The sequence below is a fragment of the Abramis brama genome (genome assembly GCF_963993115.1).
Source record: "Abramis brama genome assembly, chromosome: 2".
NCBI lineage: Eukaryota > Metazoa > Chordata > Actinopteri > Cypriniformes > Leuciscidae > Abramis > Abramis brama.
The window spans coordinates 59971010-59987815 of NC_139964.1; the positions used below are offsets into that span (position 1 = coordinate 59971010).

General features: G+C 36.0%; 1 protein-coding gene across 1 annotated transcript in view; it reads right to left on the minus strand.

The window, feature by feature from the left end:
* Positions 1–16693: 16693 nt before the first annotated feature.
* Positions 16694–16806, minus strand: part of elfn1b (extracellular leucine-rich repeat and fibronectin type III domain containing 1b) — a 110796-nt gene continuing 110683 nt past the window's right edge. The window contains exon 4 of the transcript XR_014603371.1: positions 16694–16747. The gene's annotated coding sequence lies outside the window, so the exon portion shown is untranslated. The remainder of the gene's footprint in view (positions 16748–16806) is intronic.

A 16806-nucleotide genomic window follows, 5' to 3' on the forward strand; every position in this document is an offset into this window, starting at 1 on the left:
TTGTGTATACGCCAGAGTATCTCTCTATTCTGGTACAATATAGCTTTAAAGACTCATCTTGGTCCACCCAAGGCTACGTACATAAAATGTAGCCTGTGTTTATTACACAGTTCCAAGGGAGGTTCACAAGGGAGAGACTGTGTCTGACAAAAAGTCTAGGGGAAAAATAATTAATGTAATAAAAGTTACATGACTGTTTTCAACTAAAAACTGAAAATTTTTAATGCGTTTTGTCCGCCTTCATTTACATGACATTGGCGTTTTGGCGGCCTGAAAACGCAAACTTTTTTCAAAGTGCACGTTTTTGAAAACTATACCGTTATTGTCTACGTGTAAACTACAAAAACGAATTTGTGAAAACGGTGAGGTCATGCACATGCATAGTACTTGTTCAGTCTATAGGCGCGTATTATGTAACTACAACATCACCAAATTGCCCCTTAAATTGTCAAATTTTCATAAACAAGCGCTTTTGGCCTGGCACCTAATTTATAAACAGAATTTTAGTCCTCACCGGTACTTTATTTGGACTAATTGTGATATTATCTATAAAAATAAGTCGTTGTTTTTCCCAAACTGGGTTAAAAATAATTTTATTTTGGTTTCTCAATTAATCAATACTGGTGGATACCTGTATTCATATTCAGAGTTTTTGAACAAGTACAATATACCTGTCACTCCACAAGAGTTTGCTATTGTAATGGATGCCATCCCTTATGGAGCAATAACTCTTCTCAGAGATTCAGCTAGATCCCAGATTTCTTTGTCAGTAGCTCATCCTTTTGATACAACGATTGGAAATATTTGTTTTTTATCTAACTCTTGTAGTCGGAACAGAAGAGTTAGACAGCTATTTCAAAGTGAGATTGTTTCTCTCCCATACATTGTGTCGTACTGGAATGGCCAGTTTGTCAATATTCCATGGAAGAAAGTGTGGACTTTGTCATCTAAATATTTAATAACCATTGAGGTTAAGGATGTGTCTTACAAATTACTTCATCTTTTTTATCCTGTGAAGCTTTACTTAAAAAAGATGTTTCCTGATATTGACACTTCATGTTCTTTTTGCGGTGCTGAACACGAATCTATTTCTCATCTCTTCTGGGAATGCACATGTACAAGTCTGTTCTGGAAGGATTTCTGTATCTTTGTTCACACATTTTCATCACAGAGTTTTTCTTTGTTATACAAATATGTTCTATTTGGTCAGCACAACTTTGATAAAGATGACCAATAATTTTTTATATTTTTCTAGCTAAATTTTTTTTACACAAATGTAAATTTCAGGATGCTAAGCCCTACTATTTTTTGTAAGGAACTTAAATCCTACCTGGACACTCTCAGTACATCCAGCAATTCCAAAGCCCTTAAAACTGTCTCACTGTGTCATTTGCATGATAATAAAACTTTTCTGTTTTTTTTGTTGTTGTTTTTTACATCGTTGTCATGTAAAAGTACCTTAAATAATTAATAATATTACATTTATAAAAAAATTACAATTAATTGTGATTATTTGTTAGTTATTAATCTGGTAAACATATTAAATTATATTAAAATAAATTATACATAAGAAAATTAAAAATAAATACACTTAACAGTACATAGAAAAAGAATTTAATAAAGTAACTTGAAACTAATTTTAGATTTATAGTATACATTATTCAGTGTATAAATTGGGGCTTTAAAAGATAGATGCATCCTCATGATGATCAGATTTGTGGGATCCTTGGTGTCTAAATCCCTGGTCAAACAAACTGGCGCTACTTTCATGTCTCTTATCACATTCACTTTCTCATTTTATACAAACCAAATTGACACCATATTACATCTTATTTATCAAGTATAATGAAAAATAACAATAGGATTTTTACTTAGTGGTGCAGGTATGACATCAGAACCTGGAAGTCTAATTCGCTGCTGGTTCCTTCGAAATTTTCCTATGGGGTTTTTTCGATTTATGTGTAAAATAAAGCCTGTGGTAAACATAACTTGACGATACTTTGATGTTTTGTTCTACAACGTACAACGCATACACTCACACACCAATCGGTCTTATCTAGTTTATTAAAAACGTACGGTTTCAAAAATGAATTGTGCTTCAATTATTTAATTAAAAAATATATTGTATTAATTTATGCATGCTGATTAGCCGCGTAATAAGCACGATCGCTTTGTTTCTTTTTAGTTTGTTTTTTGATAGTTACCAGTTGACTATATATTATATCTTACATAATTTGATACCAGTGCTGATACTTTGTTTGATTTTAACAAACCCCTAACCCTAAGTTTCCAGACTTAACGACTTGCAGCATTTGCGCACGAGTGACACCAGTGACACTGATGTGGGCTGTAGGCCTAGTCGAAACGGTGAGTAGGCTACAGCGTCTCTTTTTGTGTTTTGAGATTGTTACGGCTTGAGCAAGAGCTGGTGAGTCGTCACTAAGGTGCTGTTTACAAGCCATTGTTAGATATTGGAAGCATGACGTTACTACTTAAACCTTCCACCATTCACTTTATGTAAATATCCATGATCCTCATATGATCCTATTGCTGAGGATTGCATTGTTGAGTAATGCGCCCGTTTGAGGTTTCTGACTGAATAGAAATCGCTACAGCGGATTATTCCCATCTGTGTGCCTTCAAATGTGGCCTGCAATATTTCATCCGCGTTATACTGACCTTGAGGAGCATTAGAGCCATGACCGTTCCAACATTCCTGCCTAGCTCACCAAAGAGAGATAATAATGAGGTAATCAGACCATCTATTTATGTACAGATTCGGTCACACATAAATGATATGGGGTGCATGGCCCATTTACTGTAATGTCACACTTGCTTTAGGTTAGGTAGTATTTCCCAGCCCTAGTATCACTGTAGCAGTTGCCTATATTCAAACAGTCTTTTCAATTCCAGTTTTTGTATTACTATACATTTTACATTATAGCCTAGCATAGAGCCAGATATGAAACAGTGTGATGATAACACATCTTACTGTTGTTGTTTTTGTATCCGCCTGTAGTTCAAACAGTATCATGTTGCTGGCAACGCAAAGGTCGTGGGTTTGATTTCCAGGGAATGCAAGAACTGAAAAGCCTTGAATGCAATGTCATGTGCTTTGCATAAAAGTGTCTGCAAAAATGTATAGTGTAAAGCAAAAGCCAGGTTATTCCATCTTAACATCAACATTAAACTTTACAATAAGTTCAAGACGTTAACTTCACAATAGTAGTTCATGATGCATTAGGGTAGGGGAGACCGGGGACAGTTGCAACAGGGGATGGTTGCAACATGTCATTTTTCTCCAATCAGAAACAAGCTAGAGTGATGACACTCATACATGCACAGTTAGACCCCCCCCACACCAAGAAGACAGTAGACATATTCAACATCTGCTGCTGCATTTATTGAACAAAACTTGTTTTTGAGGTATGAAAGTAAATTTTTTCATGAGATATATTTTTGTCATACTGTCCTGAAATTTTGTATGAATTAATCAAAACTTACTTAGTTTGAATTATTGTTTTGTTGACTTCTAAGTGACATGGTTAGCATGTGTCAAAGTCAGTGTGTCTAGCAGGAATATGATTTTCTGTCATGGCTGATAAGGTCGGGGACGGTTGCAACAAGTTATAAATTGCATGTTTAATAAAAGTTTGTTGCATTGCAAATTGTTCAATTCTTCCTGTCTGACACTGAAATATGGAGAGATTGAATAGCATCTGTAACACCTGATCACTGAATCTATGTAGGCCTATGTTCTACACATGAACAAACAAAACTCAATAACTGTTATTTGATAAATATGACTAAATAAATAAATAATAGGCTACAATAATATTATTGAAATAAATAATACTATAATATTATAGTAGGCCTAAAACAGTTAATATTTTCAGAATTCTTTGCTCATTGAGACAAAAAGCTTAAGTTAATTAATGAAATTTAAGGTATTTTTAACATGTTGCAACTGTCCCTGGGATGTGTTGCAACTATCCCCGGGGTCGGGGTCAGTTGCAACATCTGACTTCTTCCATTCAAATAAATACTGTGAACGATATGTCATATATAATCATCTTTAAATGGTATGGGTAATTAGCAGACAGATGCAAGTTTAATATATACAAATTTGGTTGGTCTAGTCCAAATAGTCTCTGAGTAATTGAGAGAAATGCAAAAAGTGTTGCAACTGTCCCCGGTCTCCCCTACTTTTATTGCATTTATTAGGGGTTCAAGCACGTAGTGCTGAAACCATATTGTTATTGTTAATTTTCCCATGATGCAGCATTCTCCATCTAAAACTGATCAGGCAGAGCGAACCGTAAGTCATAGATACTTGAAACTTTGAGGGCTGGTAGTAGGCCTACTCACACCGCCTACAACGTCACCAAGGCCCGCCCCGATCGGCCTGACGAGGGCGCTACTGCCGTCAAAAGTATGAAATGGCTAATAACTCCTAAACCGTTAGGCGTAGGCTCAAGTGTCTTATATCGTTGGAATCCTTGGCTCAAGGCGGACAAAATGTATGCCTCGGATTTGCTTGCCCTTCAGGCGATAATTTTGAGTAATTTTGGATTTTGTGAAAAACCTACTTTTGCGCACTAGTCCTCGGCTTTTGGCTCGATCGGAACCAAACCAGTGCAGCAAGATTCTCTGGAGTCTGATTGTCAATAATTATCAAGAAAATTCTAAATTGGTGCCAAAAAATATAAAAATGTCTATAACCACCCAACCATTAGCCCAAATGATGTAAAAATTGGCATGCGCTATCTTTGTACAAGGTGCCACGATAGTCTATGAGGATATTGGCGTATCTCAAAAAACATGGCCGCCAATGAAATTTCAGTAGCTATCAGACAAGGTTACCAAAGGCTGATCAGAACGAAACTCAGTGAGCATGTTCGACTCATGGCTCTAGAGTTCTGTAAGAATTTTGAAAGAAATTGGCCCCTAGTTGGCGCTAACTAGTTTTATGCTTCTGTAATCACGTTGTTTCTCACACATACACACAACATTCATGTCATTTGTTCCATAGATAAAATAACAGCTGAAAAGTAATGTCAAACTAATAGCTTTCTTTTGTGAAGCAGGTGATCTATTATTAGTTTTATTCATTATATTAAAACTGTGATTCTACAACATAAGCAGCAGTTTTGTGGCAAACAGATAAAGTGAAAGATTTAACAGTTTGTGCACAAAAAGGTTTTATTCTATGGCATCACTTAGACAGACTCACATAGACATTAAGAATCAGCATATAAATCTCAGCAGTGGTGATAAAAGTATTCGTGCTACAATGCATGATGGGAGTCTGGGTAAGTACCTGTGCTGGTACCTAACATGCACTGCAAAACATGAAACTTTTAATGTCACCATCGTTGAGATTCATATGCTGATTCTTGATCTCTGTGTGTGTCAGCAGGTTTTTAAATCTGATTGTCACAACAATGGATCTTAAAGTATCACATTTCTACTATAATTAATAATACAAAACTAATAATAGGTCACCTGTTTAAACAGAGATTAGGCTCTGGATAAGTTCAGTGAATCACTAAATTAAATTGTTTTGATGATAAATTGATGATAAAAAATCACTAAAGTTGTTACAGCAGCCAGATAAAAATGTATATTATAAATTCAAGGGTCAAGAGCCCAACTAAAGCAGACACTGATATCCATCATGGTAACTTTAATGAAACAATAAATCATCAACATATAAACCTCTGTTAATTCTCAATAACAACTTCTGTAGACGTGCGGCAGAAATAAAGTCAAACTGGTTAGTAATAAGTGAAGCTGGTAATGCTGTTTGTGGAGTTGTTTAATCCTCCTCTGCTGAGATCTTGAGAGTCTTTTATCTTCAGGTGATTTCATACAAGGCTGTCGACGAAGTCAGTTGTAGTTTCGGTGTTTCTCTTTCGTTATTTCTCGTTCCTTTAATGATTCTGCTTGTTAGCAGCAGGTGTTCTTCACTAATGCTCAATCATCACTAAATGAATCATTTTAATCACTTAATTTCTTGACTGCAATGTTTATCTTCTTTTAGTGGCCTCAACTGAAATAACTTTAGAAAACTCATAACTATTGGTTTCTAAAAAATTTAATGAATTAAGGTAATCGGTGTCCTCAAATGTTATGAGTTAGCTTAAGTTATTGGATTTGATTTGTGTGTGATATTGTGAATTAGCAGTAACTCCAAGCACTCTCTTTAAATTAACTTTAGTTCATTTAAAGTTTGCCATTTCAGTGGTTTTACTCAATATAGTGAAGTTTCAGTTATATAAAGTATTTGAATGCAGTGAAGTTTAATTGTGTATTAAGAAATATCCTTGTTTTAGTGGACTCAATTAAAATAAGTTCAGAGTACTCATAACTATTGTTTTTTATCAAATGAATTGAATTGAGGTAATCAATGTCCTCAAATGTTTTGAGTTAGCTGAACTTGTTGGGTTTTACAGTGTGCGGCTAATCGCTACACCTGTTTAGAATGTATAATGTAAACATTCTTTATTCATATGAAAATACTAAAATATGAAAATTGCACACAAACCATCAATCATCTTATTCGTGTGTTTATTAGCTTCTTATTTCAAGTGTAGAAATGTTTCTTTGGTTCGTTCTTCACAGAGCACAGGACAAGGAAATGTACAGGACAGTGTCATGCAAAGGGCAGGATTATGGTTATGTTGACTCACATACAATGATTGACAGCTGTAGAGATCAAATGAACGTGCGACGAGTCATAAACTGGTGCAAATTAGGAAGAGGAGACATAACTTGCTCTGAACGCTCTTTCAGCTCTTCTGATCGCATAATTCAGTGGGAAATAAATAAAGGGTATTCTATATGACAAAATAATTTGCAAACGTGCATGGTAATAAATCAATATTTCTCCAAATATACACACTTTTGAACTAAGTGCCCTAAAGGACGCTGTCTGCATGTATGTGAACACAAATAAACCGCAGTAGACATGAGTGAATTCATATGAGTGTTGATTTTCTATTTCAAATATCATACATTACAGATTGATTATTTCGCAATCCTGACATAAATTAAGAAAGGAATGTCACTGCAACCTAGTTTTATCATAAACAGAGGTCAGATATTAAAGCTGGAGTCTCTAATGATACTTAAGTTTGTCCATATCAAGTAAGTGTGATGTTTTAAAATGCAGTGAGTGTTTAACAACAATAATCTGGGGCCATCTGCAATCTTTGCCTAAAGGGGTTAAATCTAAAACACAAAACCAACACACAATAGCAGAGGATAGCACTCATTGGCTCATTCTGCTCTGTAAAATAATTATTTTCAAGGGTTTTGCATTTTAAATCATATTTAAACTTTATAAAATCATTAAAATAACATTACAAATGACGTTGTCCAAATTTACCTCTTCAGTTGTTTATTTTATGCATCATATTTTGCAATATCACATTAGGATTGCAATGACACCTGAAAATTATATTTTAAATGGGAGGCCTGAAATAAGCATTTATTTAACTATTGTTTATTTCAAATATCTATATCTACAACAAATTGTGTGTGTGAAAGCCTGTTTAATTGGAGTTAACATGGAAAATGTGCCTTGCTTTAGTGGAGACAAACAGACACATTTAAATGAAAGCAAGCTAATGAGTGGTCCTCTTTTTTTCTTTCTACTTACTAATGTGTTTCTATAATTCATATTTAGAAATTGTAAAATCACTACTGACATTTACAATAATATTTTATCAAAATCCATCACTTCATATCTATTGAAACATTAGTTTTGACAATTGTGCTACATTATGAGTAATGTGAAACATGAAAATGGGGTTTACAGAGGATTTACATAGGACACTTGCAGTAAACATTTTGTTACCCATCATATTTTTCAAATATCTGTATCTAAAACAAAATGTGTGCATGTGTGTGTAAGCATGCTTAGTCTATATTAAGTATTATTGTTTAAGCCTTTCATTCTTTTGTGAATGTGTTTTAGCATATTCTCCATCATGGATATTTTATGGAGTCAGGCTGTCAGCCCTACATTTCGGGTTGGCCTAGACCTTAACAGCATAGCTGGCATGAAGGTCTTAAAACGCTTGAACCCCGCTAATTGCTGCTTGCAGCTATACAGTGAGGAAAATAAGTATTTGAACACCCTGCTATTTTGCAAGTTCTCCCACTTGGAAATCATGGAGGGGTCTGAAATTGTCATCGTAGGTGCATGTCCACTGTAAGAGACATAATCTAAAAAAAAATCCAGAAATCACAATATATGATTTTTTAACTATTTATTTGTATGATACAGCTGCAAATAAGTATTTGAACACCTGTCTATCAGCTAGAATTCTGACCCTCAAAGACCTGTTAGTCTGCCTTTAAAATGTCCACCTCCACTCCATTTATTCTCCTAAATTAGATGCACCTGTTTGAGGTCGTTAGCTGCATAAAGACACCTGTCCACCCCATACAATCAGTAAGAATCCAACTACTAACATGGCCAAGACCAAAGAGCTGTCCAAAGACACTAGAGACAAAATTGTACACCTCCACAAGGCTGGAAAGGGCTACGGGGAAATTGCCAAGCAGCTTGGTGAAAAAAGGTCCACTGTTGGAGCAATCATTAGAAAATGGAAGAAACTAAACATGACTGTCAATCTCCCTCGGACTGGGGCTCCATGCAAGATCTCACCTCGTGGGGTCTCAATGATCCTAAGAAAGGTGAGAAATCAGCCCAGAACTACACGGGAGGAGCTGGTCAATGACCTGAAAAGAGCTGGGACCACCGTTTCCAAGGTTACTGTTGGTAATACACTAAGACGTCATGGTTTGAAATCATGCATGGCACGGAAGGTTCCCCTGCTTAAACCAGCACATGTCAAGGCCCGTCTTAAGTTTGCCAATGACCATTTGGATGATCCAGAGGAGTCATGGGAGAAACTCATGTGGTCAGATGAGACCAAAATAGAACTTTTTGGTCATAATTCCACTAAACGTGTTTGGAGGAAGAAGAATGATGAATACCATCCCAAGAACACCATCCCTACTGTGAAGCATGGGGGTGGTAGCATCATGCTTTGGGGGTGTTTTTCTGCACATGGGACAGGGCGACTGCACTGTATTAAGGAGAGGATGACCGGGGCCATGTATTGCGAGATTTTGGGGAACAACCTCCTTCCCTCAGTTAGAGAATTGAAGATGGGTCGAGGCTGGGTCTTCCAACATGACAATGACCCGAAGCACACAGCCAGGATAACCAAGGAGTGGCTCTGTAAGAAGCATATCAAGGTTCTGGTGTGGCCTAGCCAGTCTCCAGACCTAAACCCAATAGAGAATCTTTGGAGGGAGCTCAAACTCCGTGTTTCTCAGCGACAGCCCAGAAACCTGACTGATCTAGAGAAGATCTGTGTGGAGGAGTGGGCCAAAATCCCTCCTGCAATGTGTGCAAACCTGGTGAAAAACTTCAGGAAACGTTTGACCTCTGTAATTGCAAACAAAGGCTACTGTACCAAATATTAACATTGATTTTCTCAGGTGTTCAAATACTTATTTGCAGCTGTATCATACAAATAAATAGTTAAAAAATCATACATAGTGATTTCTGGATTTTTTTTTTAGATTATGTCTCTCACAGTGGACATGCACCTACAATGACAATTTCAGACCCCTCCATGATTTCCAAGTGGGAGAACTTGCAAAATAGCAGGGTGTTCAAATACTTATTTTCCTCACTGTATTTAATATTGTTAATGTTCCTTTTCACATGCCAGGGGCCTATACATTTTCAATGTTACAAATTATAAATATAAATGAACATCGATCTATATTAATAAATGCTTTACAAATGTTGTTCATTGTTAATTCATTTCAATCGGGTCCATTTTAATTTCATGTTGACTTGAGCTGGTTTTTGGAACATGGTATCTGGTTTGTGCTGGTCTGTTCCACTCAGCTTGACCAGGAAATTATTAGATATTAAGATGACCCCCCAAAAAATTATAATCCCCATAGAAAGGGAAATGGGCTCAATTTTGATTGCATGTTGACTTTGAGTTGATGAGGTGATTGGTGATTTGTTTTTTGGGACATGGTACTGTATATGGTTTGTACTGGAAATTATTAGATATTATGATATTATCTATCTATAAATTACAGAAACGTCTGTCTGTATGTATGTCTGTCTGTCTGTGTGTGTGTGTGTCTGTGTGTCTGTCTGTGTGTGTGTCTGTTAACCACATATCTCTCGAACCGTTAGTCCGATGGATTTCAAACTTGACAGGTGTCTCGCTACGGTCACGAGTAAGTGCAGTGCCAAGTTTGACGTTGTTTGGATGAGAAATGCTAAAGATATCGTTAAATATATCATTTTTAAAAGGTTGTGGTTTAAAAATAAACATTCTGACATTAGAGGGTTGTATCGGTCAAAGAAGCCCCAAGAAGGTTGTGGTTTAAAAATAAACATTCTGACATTAGAGGGTTGTATCGGTCAAAGAAGCCCCAAGAAGGTTGTGTTTTAAAAATAAACATTCTGACATAAACACTCAGTCAGCTACACTGTTTACTTCTGAATATTATAGTTTGGTTCCTTCTGAATATTATAGTTTTCTTTACCAAGAAACCAACAATTACTAAAAACACACACAAAAACTGATTTTGCACGGGCACTTTGCACTGTTCCATGGATCGACGGATGTGGATGTAATTCATTGTGGATGTAATTCATATTCATTTGTGGATGTAAACTGAGTCTATAAGTCAGCTATGCTGTTTACTTCTGAATATTATATTTAATTCTGGTGCGCTTAACGTTATCGCTACTGTGTAATAGTAGCCTATGCTATTCACCAACTAAACATATCCTATTCAATGCGATCACAGTCTCTTTCACGGGCATCATTTGTAGTAGCCTATTCACAAGCTGTTTGCTCAAGCATAGCGTTTTCTTAAATATATCGGTAAAAGAAGCACTTAGAAGGTTGTGGTTTAAAAATAAACATTCTGACATAAACATTCTGTCAGCTACACTGTTTACTTCTGAATATTATATTTTATTCACGGCCATCAATTGAAGTAACCTAGCCTGCTCCCTGAATTCAATGCGTTCACAGTCTCTTTCACGGGCACCAAACCAACAATTACTAAAAACACACACAAAAACTGATTTTGCACGGGCATTTTGCACTAGTAGATATTAGATATTATACCTTTTTTTCGTCATTTAAAAGGAAATGGGCTCATTGTATCTGGTTTGTGCAATTTAAGGTGGTCTACTAGCTCTACTTGGCTTGACCAGGATGCTCTACTAGTTTAGATGATCAGTATATCAAGCGGATATATAATTGACCAGTTTGGACAAGCTTTTAAATTGTCAGACCTCCTCTTGCCCCTGAAACTGACTCTTGGTTTTTTTATTCTAGTTTTCTTGCTTTCCTCCTTCACTTTTTTTTTTTTTTCTTGCACACATGCATTCTATAATTTGGCAAGAGATCATGACACTGATCAACCTCTAGCAAATTAAAACCTAGCTAATTAGCCTGACTGTCACTCTAACCGCCCTGTGTTTGTGTGTGTGTGTGTGCATGTCTGATTGAGAAAGATTGACTGGATTTGCATCAGTGTAATTCAGTTATTGTAATTCAGGGAGACATGTTTCCCCTCCTGCCTCCCTCACAAGAGTCCGTCTGCTAGACTTCATCATGAACTCTTCTCAGATCTTAGCCTTTAGATAAACCCTCATTAGCTCAGTGATGCTTAAAGCTATACAGTAATAAAGTTTCCAAGTAAATAATCAGCCAATATATTATTAAATGTTTGAATCCTTTTAGAGCAATTGGCCCAGTGGTTCACCTCACCTTACCCATTCCTAAACGCCCCAAAATTAAGAAGATCCCTGTGTTGTTTTTAATTTCTTTTAATTACTTGATTATTATAACAAAATGTGGCCTCTTATTAAAAGACCAAAGACATCACACACTGCTTTTGATGTAACGGTTAGACTAAAATGCCTCGCAGTAAATTTGCACATATAGTATTTGTAAATAGAATAATTTTATTTAATTGGACAGGAAACATAGTGTCTTGCATAAACTGAGGGCACGTCCGATTAAGATGCACGTAAATGTTCTGATGCCTGTTTGTTCTTGGACATTTATGCATTTGGCAGAAGCGACTTTGCATTCAAGGTATACATTTTATCAGTTCAAGCCACGCATTCCTTGGGAATTAAACTCATGAGCATAATCAAAGCATAATAGGGGAATCTCAGTAATTTGTAAATCCATTGCCAAGCAAGTTGATCAAGGATATACTGTAGTTTTTAAATAATATGCACAAATAAGTGCCTTCGTCCATCAGTTATGCTGAATATGTTTGTGAGACTGCTCAATTTTATATATTTTTTTGTTTTGTAATTTAAAACCTTAACTGAAATAACAATTTGTAAATGGACTAACACCAAACTGATGTGTAGAAATATAGCATACAATTAATTGCCAACTACAAGAATAAATTGATAGTACATAGTTTAAGGTTATGTTTCCCAAAGATAATCTTTCCTTGGGACTCTCGTGGTTTTAGTGAAAGTATGTGCTAATGGTGAGCACAGGCATTTAAAGACTAATTAGGTGGTGATTACCGGAATGAATCTCACTGAACCCCATGATGTGAGCTCCTACTGTAGCCAGTAACGAGTGGCAAAAGGTCACTGTCTCTCACAGCGTATTGTTAAAATACATCTTTATCAGTACTGACTGGAGGCTTTGTGAACATATAGGGATGTACATTTGCTCTTTCAGACCTCAACAGCCTGATTTGATTTAATGGATACAATGTACAGTATAATTATGAGATAATTGATCAAAAGTGCACCAAGCAGTTATGCACCTTAACAAAATTAATATTGCTTTCACTAGATATGTTTAAAATGATGCACACCCTCAGTTGTGGAATAAAGAAAGGCAAAGCCAAGCATGATTCTGCATTTACACTGAAATGTGACTGTGTAAATGATAGTGAGTGCAAGTCCACTGTTCTGTATCGTTTGTTTAGGAAGGTGATACCAGTGAAAATAAATGGGTATGTTCTGATCACCTAACCTTCCGTGAACCTCACAGGGTATTTGGGAGATAGCAAGGTATATATAGGGAGCATGTATGCTCAGTCTGAAGGGCACTATAGGCTGAACAAACATCAATATATCACTAAAGCTTTGCCATCACAGGAATAAACTACATTTTAAAATATAGTAGTTTTTTCACAATATTACTGTTTTTACTTTTCTTTTGCACACTACCACAAACTTTTGAACTGCTAGTTTGCATATATGTATTCATATTATATTTGTACATGTAAATAAGTATTTCATCATACTGAAAAACTCTGATCTGTGTTTGATGACATTGCAGGTCACTGAATGGATTGAATCACCGGCTAACCCATGTTGGAAGCATTGAACACTGCATTGGAACTCTGCGAATCAGAATACAGCTAAGCAAAAATGTATTTACAGTATGTTGTTATCATGGTAGCACATCATCATTTGCATATAGTGCACTTTAGGTTGCTAACTTTTTTTAGTCCAATTTTCTGTTTGGTGAAAAAGCACCAACATAAATTAATGGAGTGCGTCTCAATCTGCTCCCTAGTTCAGTAGTCACTTCCCAGGGAGTCGGACATTTCTAGAGGCTGTCTTGTCGAAATCAGCATCCCAAGTCTCTTAATTGCTGTTCATGATATATTGATTCACAACATAGCGAATGAGATGCATAAAAAAAAAAAAATTATAATGTGCGATTTAAAGTAAAAGAACAGATGCTCATGGGCTTTAAATGGAATAGAGAAGTGGCTTTACGGTGCACTAGAAGAGCTGCTGTGCTTTTCACACATGACATTGTCACAGGTGTGTTAAAAATGCTCCGTCACTACATCAAAGGTGCCTGCAAACAGGCTGTGATGGAGGAGGCGAGCGCGGGGTTGACACGACCTGTTCTGAGTGACAGGTGCAGTCGGTCACCGACTAGAGTGCTTGATAGAGCAGTGATGCTGAGATGTGTTTCATATCCTTTTAACATGTTACTTTGAGAGACTTTTAATTTCAAAGCAAAATTTATGGATAACCACATTTCCAAAATGTGATGCTTTTTTGAGATACTGGATCTCACTGGATTGACCACCAAATGGAAACTAATGGAAACACTGTCACACTGACAAATGTGATTATCATAATGGTAAATGCCCACACCTTTGTGTCCATGTGCATAAAGTGTGCACATATACATGCATAAAGTGTATACTTCAAGGTGCAGCAGCTGCATCTTTGAGGGCACTTTCGCAATAAGCTGTTGAACCCTCTTACAATTTTTTTGCACATTTGTCCTGACAGTGTAGAATATTTTGGTGAGCAAAAAATATAGAATTGGTGCTGAATTTTATAATCATAGCAACTTTTTGGATTGTTAATTTACATTAGTAGGGCAACTTCATTTACATTTTGGATGGCAAGTTTATATACGGTTTAGGTTTTAGGTAGCTGTGCTTCTGCTGTATTGTTATAAAGATTTCTGCATCTTCACATCAAAAACAATGGACAGTGAGGCCCAAAAGTTTGGGACTACTAGTAAAAAACACTTAGGCCTATATATTTATATATTTTTTTTTATTCAAATGTTTTATTATAATGATATTATCACAATCTGATGATTGTGTTCTCCATCAAGATTTGAGAAGGTTCCATTGTGTGCCTTACTGGAAGTACATCAGACCTTCAGGACCAAGGAGTTCACAAGATCAGTCATAATTTAATTTTAGTAGTAAAGTGCAGAGTCTTAAATGTTTCTTGTTCATTTTATGTCCTAACATTTCTACAGTTTTTGATTTCCAGGTTTAAGTTTGACATCTAATCCCAGATTCAAACTTTTGGACTGCATTGTGAGATGTTGGCTGCGGTCTAGTATGGTATAAGTCTCTCAGACCCAAACAATAGGACATGCAGCTGCATTTTCAGCCTCAGTGTGTTTGTGCTTTTCTCACAAAAAAACACAACAGGAGACTTACCCTAACCTCCACTTAAAGCACAATATGTGTCTGAGAAAAAAGTATGTATTCTTTAAGAAATAAAACCATTTTTATTGTGCTCTTTGACATTTCCACCAGACATGAAAGCCCTTTGAGATCCATTCTTGTTCTCTTACAATCAGCCCATACATGTGTCTGTTTTCAGGCTGCTGTACATTCACCAAGTCATTTTCAACTTACTTTCAGTGTCCATGGAAATTCTGGAGTGCTACAGTTTGCAGTTTAAGAGATGAAAATCAACTCAACAAACCTATTAATGAGATACAGTGAATGTAAGTTTAACCTTGAAAAGTATGGATTTGCACTGGGGACATGTTTTTCAAAGATTTCAGTATGATAATCAAATATTTAAGATTTATTCACGCACAAATTAAGGGAATGATCCGAGAAATCTTCTGGTTGTTTAAAGAAGACCTTGATTATTCCATTAATTATACAGACATTTTGATTAAATAATTATACTGTCCCTATTATCATGCATTAGTCCTTTCTTGTAGACATTCATTTAGCTCTCACAGGAATTACCTGGAATTGGCTAAACGTTTTAAACTTAATTGTAAAACAAAACAGAAACAATCTTCATGTTAGGTACAAGATGACAGTGCATGTTCAGGATCAAGCTGCCGTAGAGAAACCATTTCCAATTTCAGAACAATAAGCAATAATTCTGTTCAGTATGACAACAATCATTCTGACAATGGCATTTTCATTCACAAAATCAGTTGGCAGAATGACATTGTTTAACATATTACCTCGACCTGACAAAATTCTAAAACGATCCACTCGTGTTTTGGGATAGGGGATATGAAGGCTAAAAAACAACACTTGTGCACTCTAGGCCTTAATATTTGGTTGACAACATTTCTGTCAAGTATTTGACATGCACTTTGATTCAGATATAATTTAAATGTCATGTTATTTCACTCCATGAAGCAAGGTGTTGTAATGTCTGGTTTCACAGTACAGGTCTTAAAATTTGCTTCCTCAAAATTTAGAGGCCAATTCCATTGTTCAAATCAGTGGAATCTAAATTGTCTATCAGCATTAATGGCGGTGAGAAAAGATTATGCTATTAGGGCTGCCTAGATCAGCACTTTAGACCTGGATTAACAGCCATAGAAGACATAGCTCTGTTGAATCTCAGTAAAAAATAAAAAAAAACACCAGGACTGATTTAGCTCTTGGGGTTCACAGTGGTTTAAAGTAGGCATGTTGTAGCAATATCTTTGACTGAGACGGAAATATTTCTGAAGGTCTTGCAAACAAGAATCAAACTGGGTTTGAGGCTGAACTAGGCCCCAAATATTGTAAAACTGGTAAAACCAAATATTGTGTTGGAGAAAAATAGTTTTACAACAGAGTACATTCATTCTCCGGTATGCAGGACTTGTGTGGAGTTTGTGGTTTCAGTTTTCTCAGTAGCACTGCTTGAAGATCTGGTAATGAAATACAACCATAGAAAGACATTTTTTTCCTGCACGACTGTGTCTGTATGTAATTGTAATCACTTTGCAGGTGTAAGTCTTAAGGACTTGAAACATTCATTGTAAGTTTGAAATTGTAAACTTTACAAAAAAAGAATGGAGAAAGCATTGAGAGAAGCTTTTTTTTCTTCTGAAAAGTCGTTGTTTTAAAATCCAGTAGAGGTGTGCTCCTGTAGCAAATTCAGCGGTTGTCCTTTGAACAGTCGCTAAAGAAGAAGAAAAAAAGAGCGTTTTCAAAGTTGCACAGTCTGTATAAAAACCTAAG